Source organism: Zingiber officinale, chromosome 2A (genome assembly GCF_018446385.1).
Source record: "Zingiber officinale cultivar Zhangliang chromosome 2A, Zo_v1.1, whole genome shotgun sequence".
Taxonomy (NCBI): domain Eukaryota; kingdom Viridiplantae; phylum Streptophyta; class Magnoliopsida; order Zingiberales; family Zingiberaceae; genus Zingiber; species Zingiber officinale.
Genome location: NC_055988.1, coordinates 176,233,336 through 176,249,936, shown reverse-complemented (window position 1 = coordinate 176,249,936; position 16,601 = coordinate 176,233,336).

Sequence of the window (16,601 nt, the reverse complement as noted above, 5' to 3'; positions counted from 1 at the left end):
ACCACAAAATATCCTGAGTTAATCTATATATATATATATATATATATATAAGTGCACCATAGGTCAACGAATCAAATCAAAGGTACACTGAAGATATAAAACCTAGGTCCTGAACATGGTGAAGCATGGTATATCACTACACCTATAAGCATGTATAAACAGGTAAGGAACACATGAGATGCAAAACAAGCAATCAACCAAGCATGTAATAAATATTGGGTAGTGACTAACCGAAACAAATGAGAAACATAATTATTGTAATTTGTTAAAATCATTACTATGTATATCAAACGACATAAAGTCAGAAGTACCCGCCTCCAATAAGAAAGGTCCAATCAGTCCAAATCCGGACGTCGAGAAACTCGTCTCGCGTCAAGGTCCTGTGATAAATCCTACAATTTAGCCAAGAATAAACAAATAGCTAAATAAATTCCTAATCCATCGACTATCTAGGGTTAGTTTCATTAACCGTAATTACACCATCAATTAAAATCAACCAACATATTTGATTATATTCATTAAGCCTTACCTATGGATCAAACAAAAGGAAGATCACAGCGGTTAGTGCTCTCTCCAACAATGTCTGCAAAGGAAGTCACCATATAAGGTCTACACAGGATTTAATATAATTAACCCTATGCTTACATAACAAAAGTAATACCAATAGCTCAAACCATCGAAATCATCAAATTCATCTTCCCAAACTCACCTCAACAGATTCCTAATTCTTCAGCCAAGACCTCCAAGCCATAGACTCAAATCAAATCTTACCCAAAGATGAAGTGGTTGATGGTGGCTACAATGGGTAGAGCTAGGCACAACCCGGGAAGTCTTCGACAGATCTAGGGTAGATCCGGTGAAGACTCGGCTGTACCAGGAGATGTCGGACGGCTAGGACACAGGGCTAAGGTAGAAGAAACGGTGAAAAAAATAAATAAAAGAAAAAGAAATATAAAAAGAAAAGGAAATATAAACATTTCCTCACTTAAATAGGGTAACCTAAACAGGCTTTCCCGGAACCCAAATTTTATCTCCGTTAACTCGTCCATACGAGCTCCGAAAAATTTTCGAAAAATTTCCAAAAATTCCGGAAAATTCCCTATTAAATATTCGCCTATTTTCGGTATTTTACACGCCTACAGCTCCACTTCGCAGCCAACTTCAGCCTTGTACCTGAGGCGCCTCCATCCAAGGTGTAAAATGCACTTTGGTCCCTGCAAGATACGTTAGTTCCCAAAAATACCCTGCAGTACAAAGTTAGCACATAATAAATATGATAAATAAATATTTGACAGTCACCGGGCTGTCCTGGTCTGACTTCGGATTTCCAACTGGAAACCCTAGGTCGGCCCGACGCCTACTGTTCCCTCTTCCGGGGAACGCGTCCTCACCTACTCCACTCAGGAGAGTTTACCTTTTGCCAGCTCGGTCCTCCAGACCGACTGGACTTTTGCTCAGCGCCCGATGCTTCCGGTCTTCATGTTGGATGTTCGGTCCACGACCCGTCCAGACTTCTACCCGGTTCGCGACACCAGGATTTTAACCTAGGGTTACCGCCCCCTAGGATTTTTGTCCGAAGCTCCGACCCGTCAAGACTTTCCGCATAGGGTTACCACCCCCTATGACCTAGGGTTACCACCCCCTAGGTTTTCCACTTGCCTAACTACAGTTTGGACTTTCCTGAAACACTCAACCATACACATTAAATAACAAATAAACTTAACTTTGAATCCCTTTGTCATTATCAAAACTTGAGTTCGATCGTCGGATGCTTCCCGCACCAACATCAAGGGTTGGAGGGTGGATAATTTAAAGGGAGGGGATATTCTCACATATGTTAAGAGTTAAAGAGGGGTAATTTAAAGGGAGGGGAGGTATTTTGACAGGTGTAAAGGGTTGGAGGGTGAGTAATTTGAAGAGAGTGAGTGATTTTGACATGTGTCATGTGTCAAAGGTTGGAGGAGGATAATTTAAAAGGAGAGGAGGTTCTGACATGTGTCAAGGGTTGGATGTGGGTAATTTAAAGAGAGAGAGGTATTTTAACATGTGTCGAGGGTTGGAAAAAGTATAATTTAAAGAAAGTGAGAGGTTCTGACATGTGTCGTGTATCAAGGGTTGGAGGAGGGTAATTTTAAGGAAATGAGGATTTTGGTATGTGTCAAGCATTGGATGAGATAATTTAAAGAGAGGGGAAGGTTAGAGGTAATTTAAACAAAGAGAAGTTTTTATATACGTCAAAAGTTGTCAAGGATTTAAGCAGAGATAATTTAAAAGAAATGTATGAGGAGAGGTAATTTAAAATAAATGTAAGATTTTTGACATTTGTAAAAAAAAAAAATTATAAAAAAAAAATAAATAAAATTTATTATAGTAAGCAAAACTAATAAAAAAATGGAATATAAAAAAAAAATGAAATGTTGAATTAGGATGATAATTTTTGAGGGTTCAAATTATATTTATATAAAAATAAAAAAAATAAAAAAATAATAGCAAATAAATAATAAATAAAATTAATCTTTAAAAATAAAATTAAATGAAATTGAAAAAACATACCAAGAATTCAAATAATTTATTATTTTAAAAGAAAAATAGGGATATACAGGGGAAGCAAAATCAATGCTAGGTAACGAGTTGCTGATACGCGTGCGAACAAATCAGAGGAATGATTTGCTTTGTTTAATCCCCATAAATGTCTTCGTATGTGAGTGTGCCACGTGGTCTGCACTTGAAAATTACTGAAATGACAACTGCTGCGCGTTGCTTCATACAAGTCGGTGGCTCGTGCCATTCTCATCCGACGGTCCTGCTCATTAGACCGTTTGGATCGTGTGGCCACGCGCTGGGATGATACTCCCGATGTACCGAGGAGTAATTTAAAATCCCTAATCGATGCAGAGAACACATATTCTTGTGTCATCGTCTTCAAGCTCCCCATCGGCGATTCCTCCAGCGAGTATTATTGCGACGCCATCGTCTTCCTCGTCTGCTTGACCTATTACGCGTCAGTCTGAGTCCTTCCTTGTTCCCTCAACTATTGTCGTCTGCATCGATGGCCCAAGAATCCTTTTCTCCATGGTATACTTCTGTACAATCCGATTTTGATACCTCGGACCGCGAGGATCTCCGTCTACGCTTCGAAGTCCCAGTGAGTTACCTCATTCATCTGCCTAGCCCGTCCGAAATACCAAACAAACCGCGAGGGTATTTCTGTTATCTATTACCACGTAAATTTATCTTCGCCCTCTATTTGATCAGCACGACCCTATTGGGTTCTTGGTCATCCGAAACTACTTAGGGCTTTGCTTAACTAGAGGTCCCTGGTTCAAACCTCAGTCCGACCTCTTTTTGCCTCACTTTGTTTTTTTGGTAAAATACCAAACGAACTCCGAAAATTATATAAAAATACTCTAAAAATTTCTAAAAATCTCTAGAATATTTCTAAAGTATTTCTAAATATTTATAAGTATTATTAGGACTCGTAATGAGGAAATTTGGGTTGTTACATTAAAATACTTATGTCAGTGTATCAAAATAAGTCTGGGCGTTAAATACCAAACATACAGTGATCAAGTTAAGTTATTCAGTTTAGTCATCCGCTAACTGATTACAATGAACTTAACTTGACTAACCAAGTGAAAGTTGTTATCTTCTGATAGTCAGTAAGTACCTAATTGGTTAGACAGTTATTTTAGATGTTAGGTTTAGGGGGAGGATTAAATCAACACTTAACACCAAAATTATTTTCTCCACCTTAAACATAATATCTTTTCTAAAATTTTGGTTCTCAATTTGAAGTTTTTACAAACTTAATCAGTATTGAAAAGAAGATTTTTTTCAAACTTAGCTTTGAAATCCTTAATCTTGAAAACTTATGTTTCAAATTTTTAAAAAACTTTTTTTTAAACTAGCTTTTATAAAACTAAATTCTTCACTTAGATTTTATAAACTAAGATTTTGAATCTATTGAAAACTTAGTTTTAATCAGTTTTGAAAAGTAAATATCTTTTAAAACTCAGCTTTGAAATCTTTGATTTTTCAGGTTTGAAAAGTGTTTCAAAATTAAAACTTATGTTTGGAAATTTTCTTGATTAATCTAGTTTTGAAAACTTAGCCTTAAACTTTTGATTTTGAAAACTTATGTTTGAAAAATACTTCAAAATTGAAACGTATTTTGAAAATTTAAAACTTGATCCTAAAATTTGAAACTTATACACTTATACTGGAAAATTAGCTTTTCAAATTTCTGATTAGAAAATTCTCTTTGAGTTTGCAAAGTTATTTTTGAAAATTAAATTAATTTTGCAAAAATGATCTTTAAAAATTACTCAAAATATACTAACTCATCACTAAGTTATCCTGCTACAATTAGCTATTCTTTCAAAACTTAGCTATTTTCTAAAAGCTAAAGCTAATGCTTTAAACAAGTCTTTAAAAGTTTAAACTCCCCAAGTTAACTTGACATCATTCCTTACTTTGTCTGTATTCTGTATTTTTGAGTGTTTGACTTATATCCTTATTTGATGAATGCCAAAGGGGGAGGGATTGGTGGTTAAGTTAGAGAAACAAAATGTCAAAATTAAAAACTAACTTAAACCTTAAAAATCATGCTAGTTTTTTTTACTCGCATATTTTTCACTAACTTAACCAGGTTGTCATTCCATCAAAAAGGGGGAGATTGTTGGTGCAGTTAGCACTAACGGTTTAACTCAGGTTTTGATGAATGATAAATCAGGTTAAGTTAGGTTTGTCGTGATCTAACACTCTGACCGAGTGTGCAAGAGAAGTCCAAACAGGTCGACGGGCTGACCAGATGTCTGGCACGAACTCCAAGCGGGTTGACGGGCTGACCGGATGCTTGGTGAGAAGTCCATCTAGGTCGACGAGCTGATCGAATAGCTGGCGAGAAGTCCAAGCAGGTCGATGGGCTGACCGGACACTTGGCGAGAAGTCCAGACGGGTCGAAGGGTTGACCGGATGTCTGTCAGGTGAGTAAAAGTAAGTCACTGGAAGGGAGTGATTGTGAGGACGCGTTTCCGGGAAGGGAACATTAGGCGTCGATCCGGCTTAGATCCATTTCGGATATCTAAGTCGAGATCGTGACTAGATTCCGGTCTCGGAAAGACGGAATATAAGTCATACTTTTTATATTGAACTTATAAACTGTGCTAACACTTTGTTTTGCAGGATACACATTATCTATTTGTCTCGGACTAACCTTGTCTTACAGGAAAGATGATCTCTGGAGAAAAGTGGTCCGAGCACCTGGAGGGGATCCGGGCGCCCGGAGGTCCGAGCACTCGGAAGGGATCCGGGCGCCCGGAGGTCCGAGCACTCGGAAGGGATCCGGGCGCCCGGGAGGCAATTCTATCCTGAAAACGTCGTCGCCACGTGGAGCTTGCTGGTTGGACCTGCCATGTCGCACCAGGGCGCTCGGAAGGGATCCGGGGCGCCCCGAACCTCATATAAAAGAAGGGGCAGGGGTGGAGCTTCTACAACAACTCAGCATCCAAGATCTACTCCTCTGTGCTCTCGCGACGCCGCGAAAAGCTTTCCGACTCAGTGCTGATTTTGTTTTCATTCTATTGTCGGTATTTTCTTTCTCTATCAATTCTTGTACTTAAACTTTGTAATATTTGAATTGATAATGATTGCCCACCGAAAGCGGTCAACGACCGCGGGCCTTGGAGTAGGAGTCAACACAGGCTCCGAACCAAGTAAAGTGAATTGTGTTAGCATTGTTTTACTTTTCCGCTGCGTTTACTCCTGTTCGAACGTTTTTCGATATTCACCCCCCTCTATCGAACATCTACGATCCAACAGATCTGACCATTTTCTCATTGCTTCAATTGGTGGTTAGTCTTTTTGATGTGGTTGAGCACTAATACCAATTGTTGGTCCACGTTAAACCGACAAGAGGGGGATGAATTGCCCTGAAAAAAGAGTTAGAAAAATATCTCTTACTTTTGCTTTACCAAGGATGCACAATTACTTAAGCACAAATAAAGAAAATAAATAACAACATAAAAGAAAAGAAGCAAAAGAATTTACTTGGTTACAACCTAGATAGTTGTTAATCCAAGGCAAGTGAAAAGCTCTAAAAATCTCCTTCGTTGAAGGCGAAGAAACCTCTTGTAGTCTTTGATAACTAAGAAATTAACTAAGAATTGAATACAGTAGTTGTTCAATAATTCCTAATTCTAGGGGACATTATATAGCTTCCAGGGATCAATTACCATTGCTTGGAGGTGCCTCCAAAGTACTCCAGGGCACCTCCAAGTGGATTAAACTTTATCCACTCTTCAACAGTCAGCCAACAGATAACCAACGACTTTCTGCGTTTGAGGGTGCCTTCAGTATTCTTGAGGGTGCCTCCATCAAGAGGCATGAGAGCGCCTCCATCAAGAGGCATGAGAGCGCCTCCAGCTTTATCCAGGGTGCCTTCAATAGGAAGCGCGAGGGTACCTCTAGCTTCATTTAGGGTGCCTCCAACAGAAGGCACGAGGGTGCCTCCAACAAATGGTGCGAGGGCACCTCCAAGCCGCTTGGAGGCGCCTCCAGTCCATCTAGTTAACCTTCAAAGGTTAACTCTTCCTTGTGCTCTCTTGGGTGATCATTTGGTTGCCCGGAGTTGAGCTCACCCAAATCCAACCCTAACTTTCTCCTCGAGCAGGTTTCCTCTCCGATTTCTCATCCCTTAAATGTCACACACGTCATTCTTGTCCACCGGTGTACTCTTCCGTAGCTTCTCGTCCCTCAGATACACTAATCCCATTGGCGCCCTTCCCGTGTCATCCTTTTTGCTTACTGTATCTTCTGTTTGACTTTTTATGTTCCTAAGCTCTTACACACTTAGACACAGGTATCAAAACTGCAGGAACAACTTAACCTGGTTGTTTACATCAAAACTCACCCAAGATACTTACAACATTAAATTTTCTAGGCATTATTTGGATATATGTCCTAATGCTATGCCACAACATGGAAGAATTCCCGTTGGTCAGTTTATATTTGTACCTATACTATGCATTATTAAGTTATCAACTGTAGAAGTTAAGGTGTTCAATTTATAAAGTTTATCAACCAAAGAACTATTACCAACCAACACTGAATTAAAGAAAATACTGAAAATTCTATTTCTAAATAAATAAGAATAACCTAATTTATTTATACAAGAAATTAAAATTAAATTTCGTCGAAAAGATAGTATAATAAATGTATTTTCTAAATCCAAAAATACATTGGTTCTTAAACAAAGTCTAAAAATACCAATTGAATCGACTTTACACTACAACAAATATGACTTTCTGCAATACATCATCAACGACGCACTGTTAAAGCGAGCCGTTAATAATAGTTTTTACGGCGTACCCAATTATGTGCCCTACAGATAGTATAATGTTTATACAAATGACGACGTGTAGAAAAAGTACGCTATCAATAAACTTTTCTATGACGTGCAGAGTGTGTTGCTAAAACTTAATATTAACGGTGTATCACGGCCCAAGGGTATACTTGTCCGCCAAATCGGATAGTATCCCTAGTGACAATTCATGAAATAATCGATATCAAATCAATTCAAGCCAACATAAATACCAATATAAAAAAATAACACCAAGTCACAAATGACAATGCATGTATGTATGCATGCACATGTGAAATACCCAAAAATCTAGAATAGAAAGAACTATTACTATAAGCAACAGAAACAATAAAACGAAGCAACTTAACATAAATCCAACTCGAGTGGGACTGGCAGCCAGGACCTCTGAGCGACACACATCCTCTATCTGCTAATCTGGAGGATCAAAGAAAACAACAGGCAGTGAGTATAAAATACTCAGTGGGTAGAAGAACATAGTACATGAATAATTACTATCAAGAGATCAAAGGATGCAGTCTCAGATGAAGTCCTTACTATAATAGTAAGAGAGTCAATATGATCAACCACTACTAGAGCATAAGTAACTATATACTCATCTAGTAACCCGTCCAACCAGGTGTGTCCAATAAATCGGGAGTACATACGGTACGCTCCAACCTGCACGAACAAATACATGACTAACATATAGCAAGTATATAATGAGTATTGACTGTAGGAGAATGTTCTACCACGGATCGTTCCGTGGGCAATCAAGGGTAAACAAGTAGTCACTGTCTGTAAGCGAACTCGCTACCACGAATGATCTCGTGGGAAGATAGGGTATATACGTAGCTATCTAGCTAAGGACTGCACGCGAACTCACTACCATGAATGGCCTCGTGGGCAGTCATATATATATCATGATCACTGACGACTCTCTCAACCACGAATGGGAAACAACAATCGACAGGATATATTAACGGTCGCTGACGACTTTCTCAACCACTAATGGGAAACAACAGCCAGCAGGATATACTAATGGTTGCTAACGACTTTCTCAACCACGAATAGGAGACAATAGTCGACAGGATATACTAACTATATAAGGGTCTAGTAGGATACTCAAAATACTATCCTGTGGTATTATCTTACTGATGTATATGCATGAGCCTATATATCAAGTAAGTGTCTACTAGGATACTCAGTATCCTACATTACGGTATATCCTACTAATATGTGGGCAGAAAATAGACAATCAAGTACTCAAATTTACTAGTCATCTAGTGTTAATATCATAACTAATTCCATGGTATCACCCCACGTATAATAAACAACGGGGTCAAGATCAAGTAATCTTAGGGGTTGATTCAAAGGGAAAAGCCTAGTGGAATACACTACCCCTTTGTTGGGGAGTGCTTTTCATCAAGTATATGTTAGTATAATCTCACTAACATATATGCTCTCGTACTAGTATACGACTATACTACATATGATATCAGTGACCTATAGACACACGACTAAGTACATAACCATACTATAATACTGATTTATGAACATAAGCCATAGGCCTACATAATAACGAGGGTCTATTAGGATACTCAATAATCCTGGACTATAGCATGAAATATCAAATAAGGTTTAGCAAGATGTTTGATATCCTATACTACGGTATGATCATCCTAACCGTAAATACAACTTAAATTATCTATCAAGGGGTTTAGCAGAATATCCAATGTCCTACACTATAGTATGATAATATTATGCATATCTAAAAGCACAATCATGAATATCAAACATAACTGGATAACTATCAACAATAGGTTACATATAAGGACAAATAATAATGTATCAAACTCAGGAATGATATAGGACAGACCTAAGGTAAGCAAGTAACTATAACCTCATCCAACATGGCAGTAAATAAACATGCACTATAATCAAGCTATCAAGAAGATAAGTAGGATCTACCCACCTCGATGTAGCGTGTCTAAATCGTCTTCAAGTCTGTGAGATCGCATCGAGCTCAAATCCTACAAATATAGGATACATGGAACCTAAGGGTCTATTAATCAATAATCAAACCCTATTGATTAATGAATCAACTATTTAATTTATTTATCAGTTGATTAATTAATCAACTCAGTGATTAATTAATAATTCAATTAATCCAATGATTAGTAAAACTAATTTATCTATAATCACATCATATGTTAATCCATCAATCCACCTATCATTTGATTCACATTAATATATACCTTATCAAATGATTCGGTAATCAACTTAACTTAATCAATATTGATCAATCTATTAATCTATCAATGAATTACAAAATCAACTTAATTAATATCCAAATTAATTAAACTATTGTAGCAAATTAATGAATTCTAAAACTCAAATTACGTGTTACCTACAGATCCTAACTACTGATCCCAGCCGACAATGAGGACTGTGGCCCGTCCAGCGACGGAGAGGTTGGTAGCGATGGAGAGGTTGGCAGCGAAGGCGGTAGTAAAGTTTAAAGCAGTGGCTGGTGAGAAATGCTGAGAAATCCAGTAGGCGGCGGCTGTTCTTGGCCGGAGTTGCGGGCAACTTCGACCTGAGCACGCGAGGTCAATAGAACATCTACTCACAGAGGCTAACAGGGATTTCCGACGTCGCTAGTGGTGGTAATTGTTAGCGTGATGACCAGCCACCAGGGCGATGCATCGCTGCTACCCGCATGGGCAGATAGCTGCGCTGGGGGATCGGGCACACAAAAACTGCTATGGGTTGGATGACTACCGCCGGAGATGATGTTGAAGGAAGAGGGTTGATGCCCAGCATGGCAGTGGTACCCGCGGCGTGCATCGCAGACGCGAGCAGGCGGCGACTGTTGGCTTCCTCATGTCGACGGGGGTGCATCGCCAGCAGTTGGCCGACGCCAGCCATCCTCGCTACAATACAGTGTCGTTGTGCGCCTGGTGAAGGAGAGACGTGGAGGAGTGACCGGACAGTAGGGGCGGTAGCGTGGAAACACGACATCGACGGTGGGGTTCGTGGCCAGCCGATGAGACGATGCCCACCGGGGAACCTGTGTGTGCACGAAGAGGAAGGAGGGGCAGCTTCCGGCGGTCGGCGTGCAGCGTCGTGAGCAGACGCGGCAGGGAACGCGTGGGGAAGAAATGGCGGAGATGAAGGAATAAATAAATTTAGGGTTTGATTTTTCAACTTAGGGTTTAGTTCCAGTCAACTCCTCCTTTATAGAGTATTCTCAACAGGTTTTAAATCCTATCCATTTATCCCGTAAAATCAAAAACATCTCATTAAAAATTTAGAAAAAAATATCAGTAAATTCTATACATTCATATAAACTTATTTCTTGATATAATATCCACTAAAATATATTTATTTCTCTTAAAATAATTTAATTATATCAACCTTTAGTTATTTCAAATCCTTATTTAATATCCACTAAAATATATTTATTTCTCTTAAAATAATTTAATTATATCAACCTTTAGTTATTTCAAATCCTTAGCTATATTTTTGGTATATTACACGATGTGTGGAGAGCGCTACTAATACTTATTATACACTAGTGTGATCGTGCACACGCGTTGCGAGTGTAATATAATTATATATAAATTATTTGGGTCTTTAAAAATTTGAATTGTTTGAATTTTCTAGTGTCACCTTTATAAACGAAGAATTAATTATTTGGGTAAGATTCGTTAGACCCATGCAATAGTGACTACTGTAACGGGTTTCCCTACGCAAAAAATTATTTTAATTTAATATTATACTTGTCTAAATAAAAAAACTAAGAAAAATATATTTTTTAATATCGTCGGCCTAAAATATTTATAGTTCTTTGATCATAGTGTTGTCAATTCTAAGATATGAGACTAAAGAGAACTATATTTTTTTTATATAAAACAACCAGAGAAAATTAATGATGAGAAAAATTCATAATAATACGCTGTAGCTGAGTCTCGAATTCTAGATCACTGATTGTTTCACTTGTGGAGTTACTAATAAACCTTGGGATTATTTTTAATGTAAATAGAAAAAAGAACATTAACATAAATGCATTTTAGCTTCATCAAAATTAGTTAGTAAAGGGAGAAGATTTTTAATAAAATAATAAGATATGTAAATGAGTGCACACTACTTATAAATATTATAAAATTTTAACAGGGTACAATATGCTTTCCACTGAAATATCTCACCTCTCTAATTATTTTTCACCAAAACTTTTCATACGGAAACCCTCCTTCAATTAATTTTCTGCCAAAGATCCTCACTCCAGAAAACCTCCCGCGAACTAAACTCCTCACGCAGTAAACCTCACGCGAACCTCTCATGTAGAAACCCTAAACTCGCGACCTCCTCATGTGAACTCCCTCTACCGAAACCATAAACTCCATCTTTGTCAAACATCTCTACCCATCCTCTCTCTGCCGAAGCCTTCTCCTGCGAAGCTCTCCACCGAATTGAACATCTTCGTCTGAATCTTTTTTTTGGCGCTCTCACAATCCTTATCTTTCTCAAGTTGAATATTCTTTTATTTGCTTTTGTTTTCTTGTATTATGTTGTCATTGAATACCTTGGACTGATTCATTGAATACCTTGTCGTTGAATGCCATGTTCTTTCCACACTGTTGATATGTTTCAATTTCTAGATTGTCTGCTATTCATTACCCCCTGTTTACTTGGAAGAAGGTAGGGAGGATACAAAAGTTAGGGAAGACTTGAGGGAAGATAGATCGAAGAAATTTTGATTACTGTTTACTTAGAGATCAAATGAGAAAGTAACAACAGTCAGCTTTCTTCCTCAACCTTTATTTTTTAAATTTAGAAGAAAGTGACTTTCTTACCTCACTTTCTTACGCTCTCTAGTAAACGATAAATTGAGGGAAAATAGGTTAAGATGATATGAGAATCAATAGATAGAACTTAGAAGAGCCAAATCTATTAGAGTTGAAGTTTTAAGGGCTAAAGAGAGATCTAAGAAAACATTCATTAATCTAATTTTTAAAAGATAATTAATTATATTTTTATTAGGTGACATTGCCCTGTGGAGGTCTCAATGGAGGGTTAAACTTCGTATAGTTAACAAGTATAGCTTCATGATGAAGATAATCTACCCTTATCATTTTCCAGAATCTATTCTCAGTGTATGAACCTTTTGGAAAGCAAAGATAGGTCTTGGGACAAATAGGTAGGTGTCACTTGGACACAAAGGATTGCCCGAGCTTGTGTCTCCTGATGAACCAAAAACCTTTGGTTTCCAAGAATGATTCCTTCATTTTACAGCTTGTGTTGCTTTGGTTGGCTTACAAGGATTTTGTTTGATTGAATCATGGGTTTTAGCTTCCTTTGCGAAGTTGTCATCCGGTAAAAGAAACATTGCACGAGACAGAGAGCATCGACAAAATTAGGTTAGCATTGTCTTGTGCATTTTTTTCTGCTCTATAAACTTTTGTGGATTGTCAATGCGATTGAAGTCTTTGCCTTTTTCCTTCAGATCTTGTCAAATTGGTCTTTGTTTAGATTTCAACTTTGCTGTTTCAAACTACTGGTATTGGTTTTTTCGTTTTAGTAAGCAAAACAATGAACTGTGGCCAGTCTCATAACAGAAATTTGTCATAATATTTAGGAAATTTCCAGTTGCTGTTAGTATGATGAACAAAACTTCTAACCTAGCAATGCTGAGTAGAAATGAAGAATGCTCTTTTCTATTGAATCTAATCTGCACGACTATCTATTCAATGTTTACATACCTAAATGTGATTTTCATCTGTCCCTTTAGTTTCTGAATGTACAACCAATTGCAAGCAATTCTTCATTGATTTATAGTCGATTTTCTTAGCTGATGCTTGTGCTTGATTTAATTTCTTAAAAAAAATCTCTCATTAAAGATGGCACCACATGGCAACTACGAAGCAATATTACCTTGTTGCTTGTATCTGTACTCATTTCAGCCTGGAATTAGTTCTTGGACTATAGCTTCATTACCCTATAATTTTTATCTTGATGACAGTGTAGTTTCACTCCCTTAGAGGAATCATTGTGTGGAAAGAATTTAACAAATATCATGATTGTATTGGATGTGATAGCTACAAGTACAATTAAAGTTACTTGTATTTCAATAGGAGAAAATATAATGACTTGATGCTCAAGATTGTATTCTATTTAGCAATAGTTTATAGAATAGAGAGCCTGAATCCATGCTATCATTTTAAAATGGAAGATGATTTTACACTGGTGAATTTACACCAAAGGACTAAGAACTTTTGAAAGCAATCCTTTCATTTTAGTATCATAAGTAAAACAAATATTCTATTTTAAGGACAATGATGAATCAAATCGGTATGTTGCTAAAAGCGCCGCTTCACGGTATTCATGACATGAATTTGATTGAAGAGGATGCCTATACATCATCAACACTTCTTGATGTGTCTAGACTTGAGATTAACATTACTGAGAATAAACCATATGCAAGGAACGAGTGTGAGAGAATTGATGTGATAGATCCATAACTTAAATTTTATGGTGTAGATTTTATAGTTGTTTGTTTTTAGCGATGATCATGTCATATTGTAAATGAGCAGGTCATTAATTATATATCATTCAAAAGATGAGAAAATGGGCAAAAAACATAGCAAAATAGTTTTAGATGAAATTCATGTGATATTGTATTCTATTTTAAATCTTGGTTTATTTTAATAAAATACATTTATACATTTCGATCTCTTTATGCAATGTTGCAGGAAAATATAGCTTCTAATAGTCCACTTAATTCATCACAAGATTTGTACAGTAAAGAGGGAATTGATGACGATAAAATTGATAAGAAAAATGGACGCAGTTCATAAAAATTGAATTTGGTAAATGATCAACAAAAGCCTAAAGAATTGGAGCGTAATGCGTTCAGACAACCACTTGGAGATAATTGAGTGAATTACGCTTTTTTCCTAGGTTGCATGATAAAAGAATTTGTGCCATACACATTAGATGGATGGAATGATGTAAACGAAGAAGTAAAGAATAAGATGTGAATTGTCTTCAAGTAATGTCTGTTGAACCCCGTGGTTGTTTTGTTGTGATCAACCAAGTTAATTAGGTCATGCTTTGTGTTTGACCCCTGTGTCTGAGTGTGTAGGATCTTAGGAGCACAGGAAGTCGAGCGGAAGACGCAGCTAGCGAGAAGGACGACACAGGAAGGGAGCCTACGGGCTCGGTGCGTTTGAAGGACGAGAGAGCTGCGGAAGAGTACACCGGTGGGCGAGAAGAACGTGCGCGACGTTCGAGGAACATTAAGCCGGGGAGGAAAATTGCTCGAGGTGAAGGCCGGAAATTGGGTTCGGGTGAACCCTATTTCGGTTAGCCAGAATCACCCAAAAGAACGGGACTTCGAAAAATGAAGCAAAGAAGCAAGCAAGCTAGAAAAGTTGCCAGCCAGCTTGGAGGCGCCTCCATCAGGCATTGGAGGCGCCTCCAGCTTGAAGGCGCCCTCAATGCCTGTTGGAGGCACCTCGAACCTGACAGAAGTGAACGTTGAGTTTTCGGATAAAGTTTTATCCACTCACTCGATGGAGGTGCCTTAGACCTCTATTGGAGGCGCCTCGGACATCCGAGATAGAATTTCCAGAGACTATATAAAGGCCTCTGGAGCTAGGAATTTTAAATCAATTATTCCATAAACTATGTAATCAATTCCTAGCAATAGTTCTGAACTGTTAGAGTGTAAAAGTCTTCTCCGCCTTCAGAGAAGGAGATTTTTCTAGTGCGTTGTTCATCGCCCTGGATTAATAACTTTCTTGGTTGTAACCAGGTTAACTCCCGGTCTTCTCTGTCCTTCTATTTAGCTTTATTATTTTAGTTACTTATTGTAACGCCCGAAAATTCTCAAAATAATTATTAGAAATATCCTAGTATTTTTCTAGAATTTTAGGATATTTTTACAGAATTTTAGATTAGCGGAAGTAGCAAAAATAAATAGAAAACGAAAACAGCCTACTCGGGAATTGAACCCGAGACCTAGCGAACCCTATGACTTATAGATAGCTTTAGTAACCAAGTGAACCCAGCAGGGCCGTGCTGAAAGGAAAGGGAACCAATAATATTTATATGTAAGTTGGGCCGAAATTACCACTTAATATAAATAGGGAATTATTAAGTGGGGTTTTTTTTTAACGCAACTTCTCTCCTCCTCACCCTAATCCCGCCGCCCACTTTCCCTCCTCCTTCTCTCGGCGCCAACCACAAGCAAGGCTAGGGTTCCGTCCCCAAGGGCACCTTCCGACGACGACTCCGACACGAGGACACTTCCCTTCGCGAGAGGAACACGTAGACGCGAGGGAATCGTCGAGAAGATCGTCTCCACCGGAAATCTAGCGATTAGAATCGTAAGAAAATCCGAACAGGAGGTAAGAAGCCCCTCACCTGCAGTATAAGTAGCTTTCGTGTGAATTCCGTGTATTAGTTTAGTAATATGTAGACTATCGACACAAAGGATGCGAATTAGCGCATACCAATTGTTCGATTAAATTGTTTAGCACAGAAAAATGCAACCTAGGCATTTTAATATCTTAGTTAAATGCAATAGAAGCATTTCACAGCTCATATAGTCTTGCTACAGCTTTGTACAGGACTAGATGTCCAATGGGTGGGCTCCCACAGTCGCCTCTAGGTTTAGATAACCTAGTTCTGGGTTTAGACAACCTAGTAAAAGCAAGACAAGAATTTATTAGTTTATGTTCAGTATTTTACTTTCTCAGTGGCACTGTACTGGATTAGATATCCATTGGGTTGGGCTCCCACAGTCGTCCCTAGGTTCAGATAACCTAGTAACCCTACTAAATTCGGGACTTGCAAACCCGAGTCTAGTTAGGGATGCGTGCATAGTGTTAGGGTGTATACTAAATGCCTAGCTTTTGGTATAAACATTTATTTAGTAATAAGAATCACATTGGTCAAATGTCTACATTTATGATAAATGTAGTTGTTCAATTAATTTATATTGTAGATAACATGGTGTGTGGTGTCACACACAGAGGATCATGTTATCAGTACCTTATAAATTATAAACAGTAGCTCACGACCAAAATGGAAAGGAACAAACCATTAGAAGGTCGTAGTGTAATTAGGTATCAGTTTATTTTGACTGTATAATTACACTAGTACACTTAGAGTGTATTGAGTAGGACCATTTGAGGTCGTTTCTTTTATACTGATTTTATAAAGAAACAAAGACCTC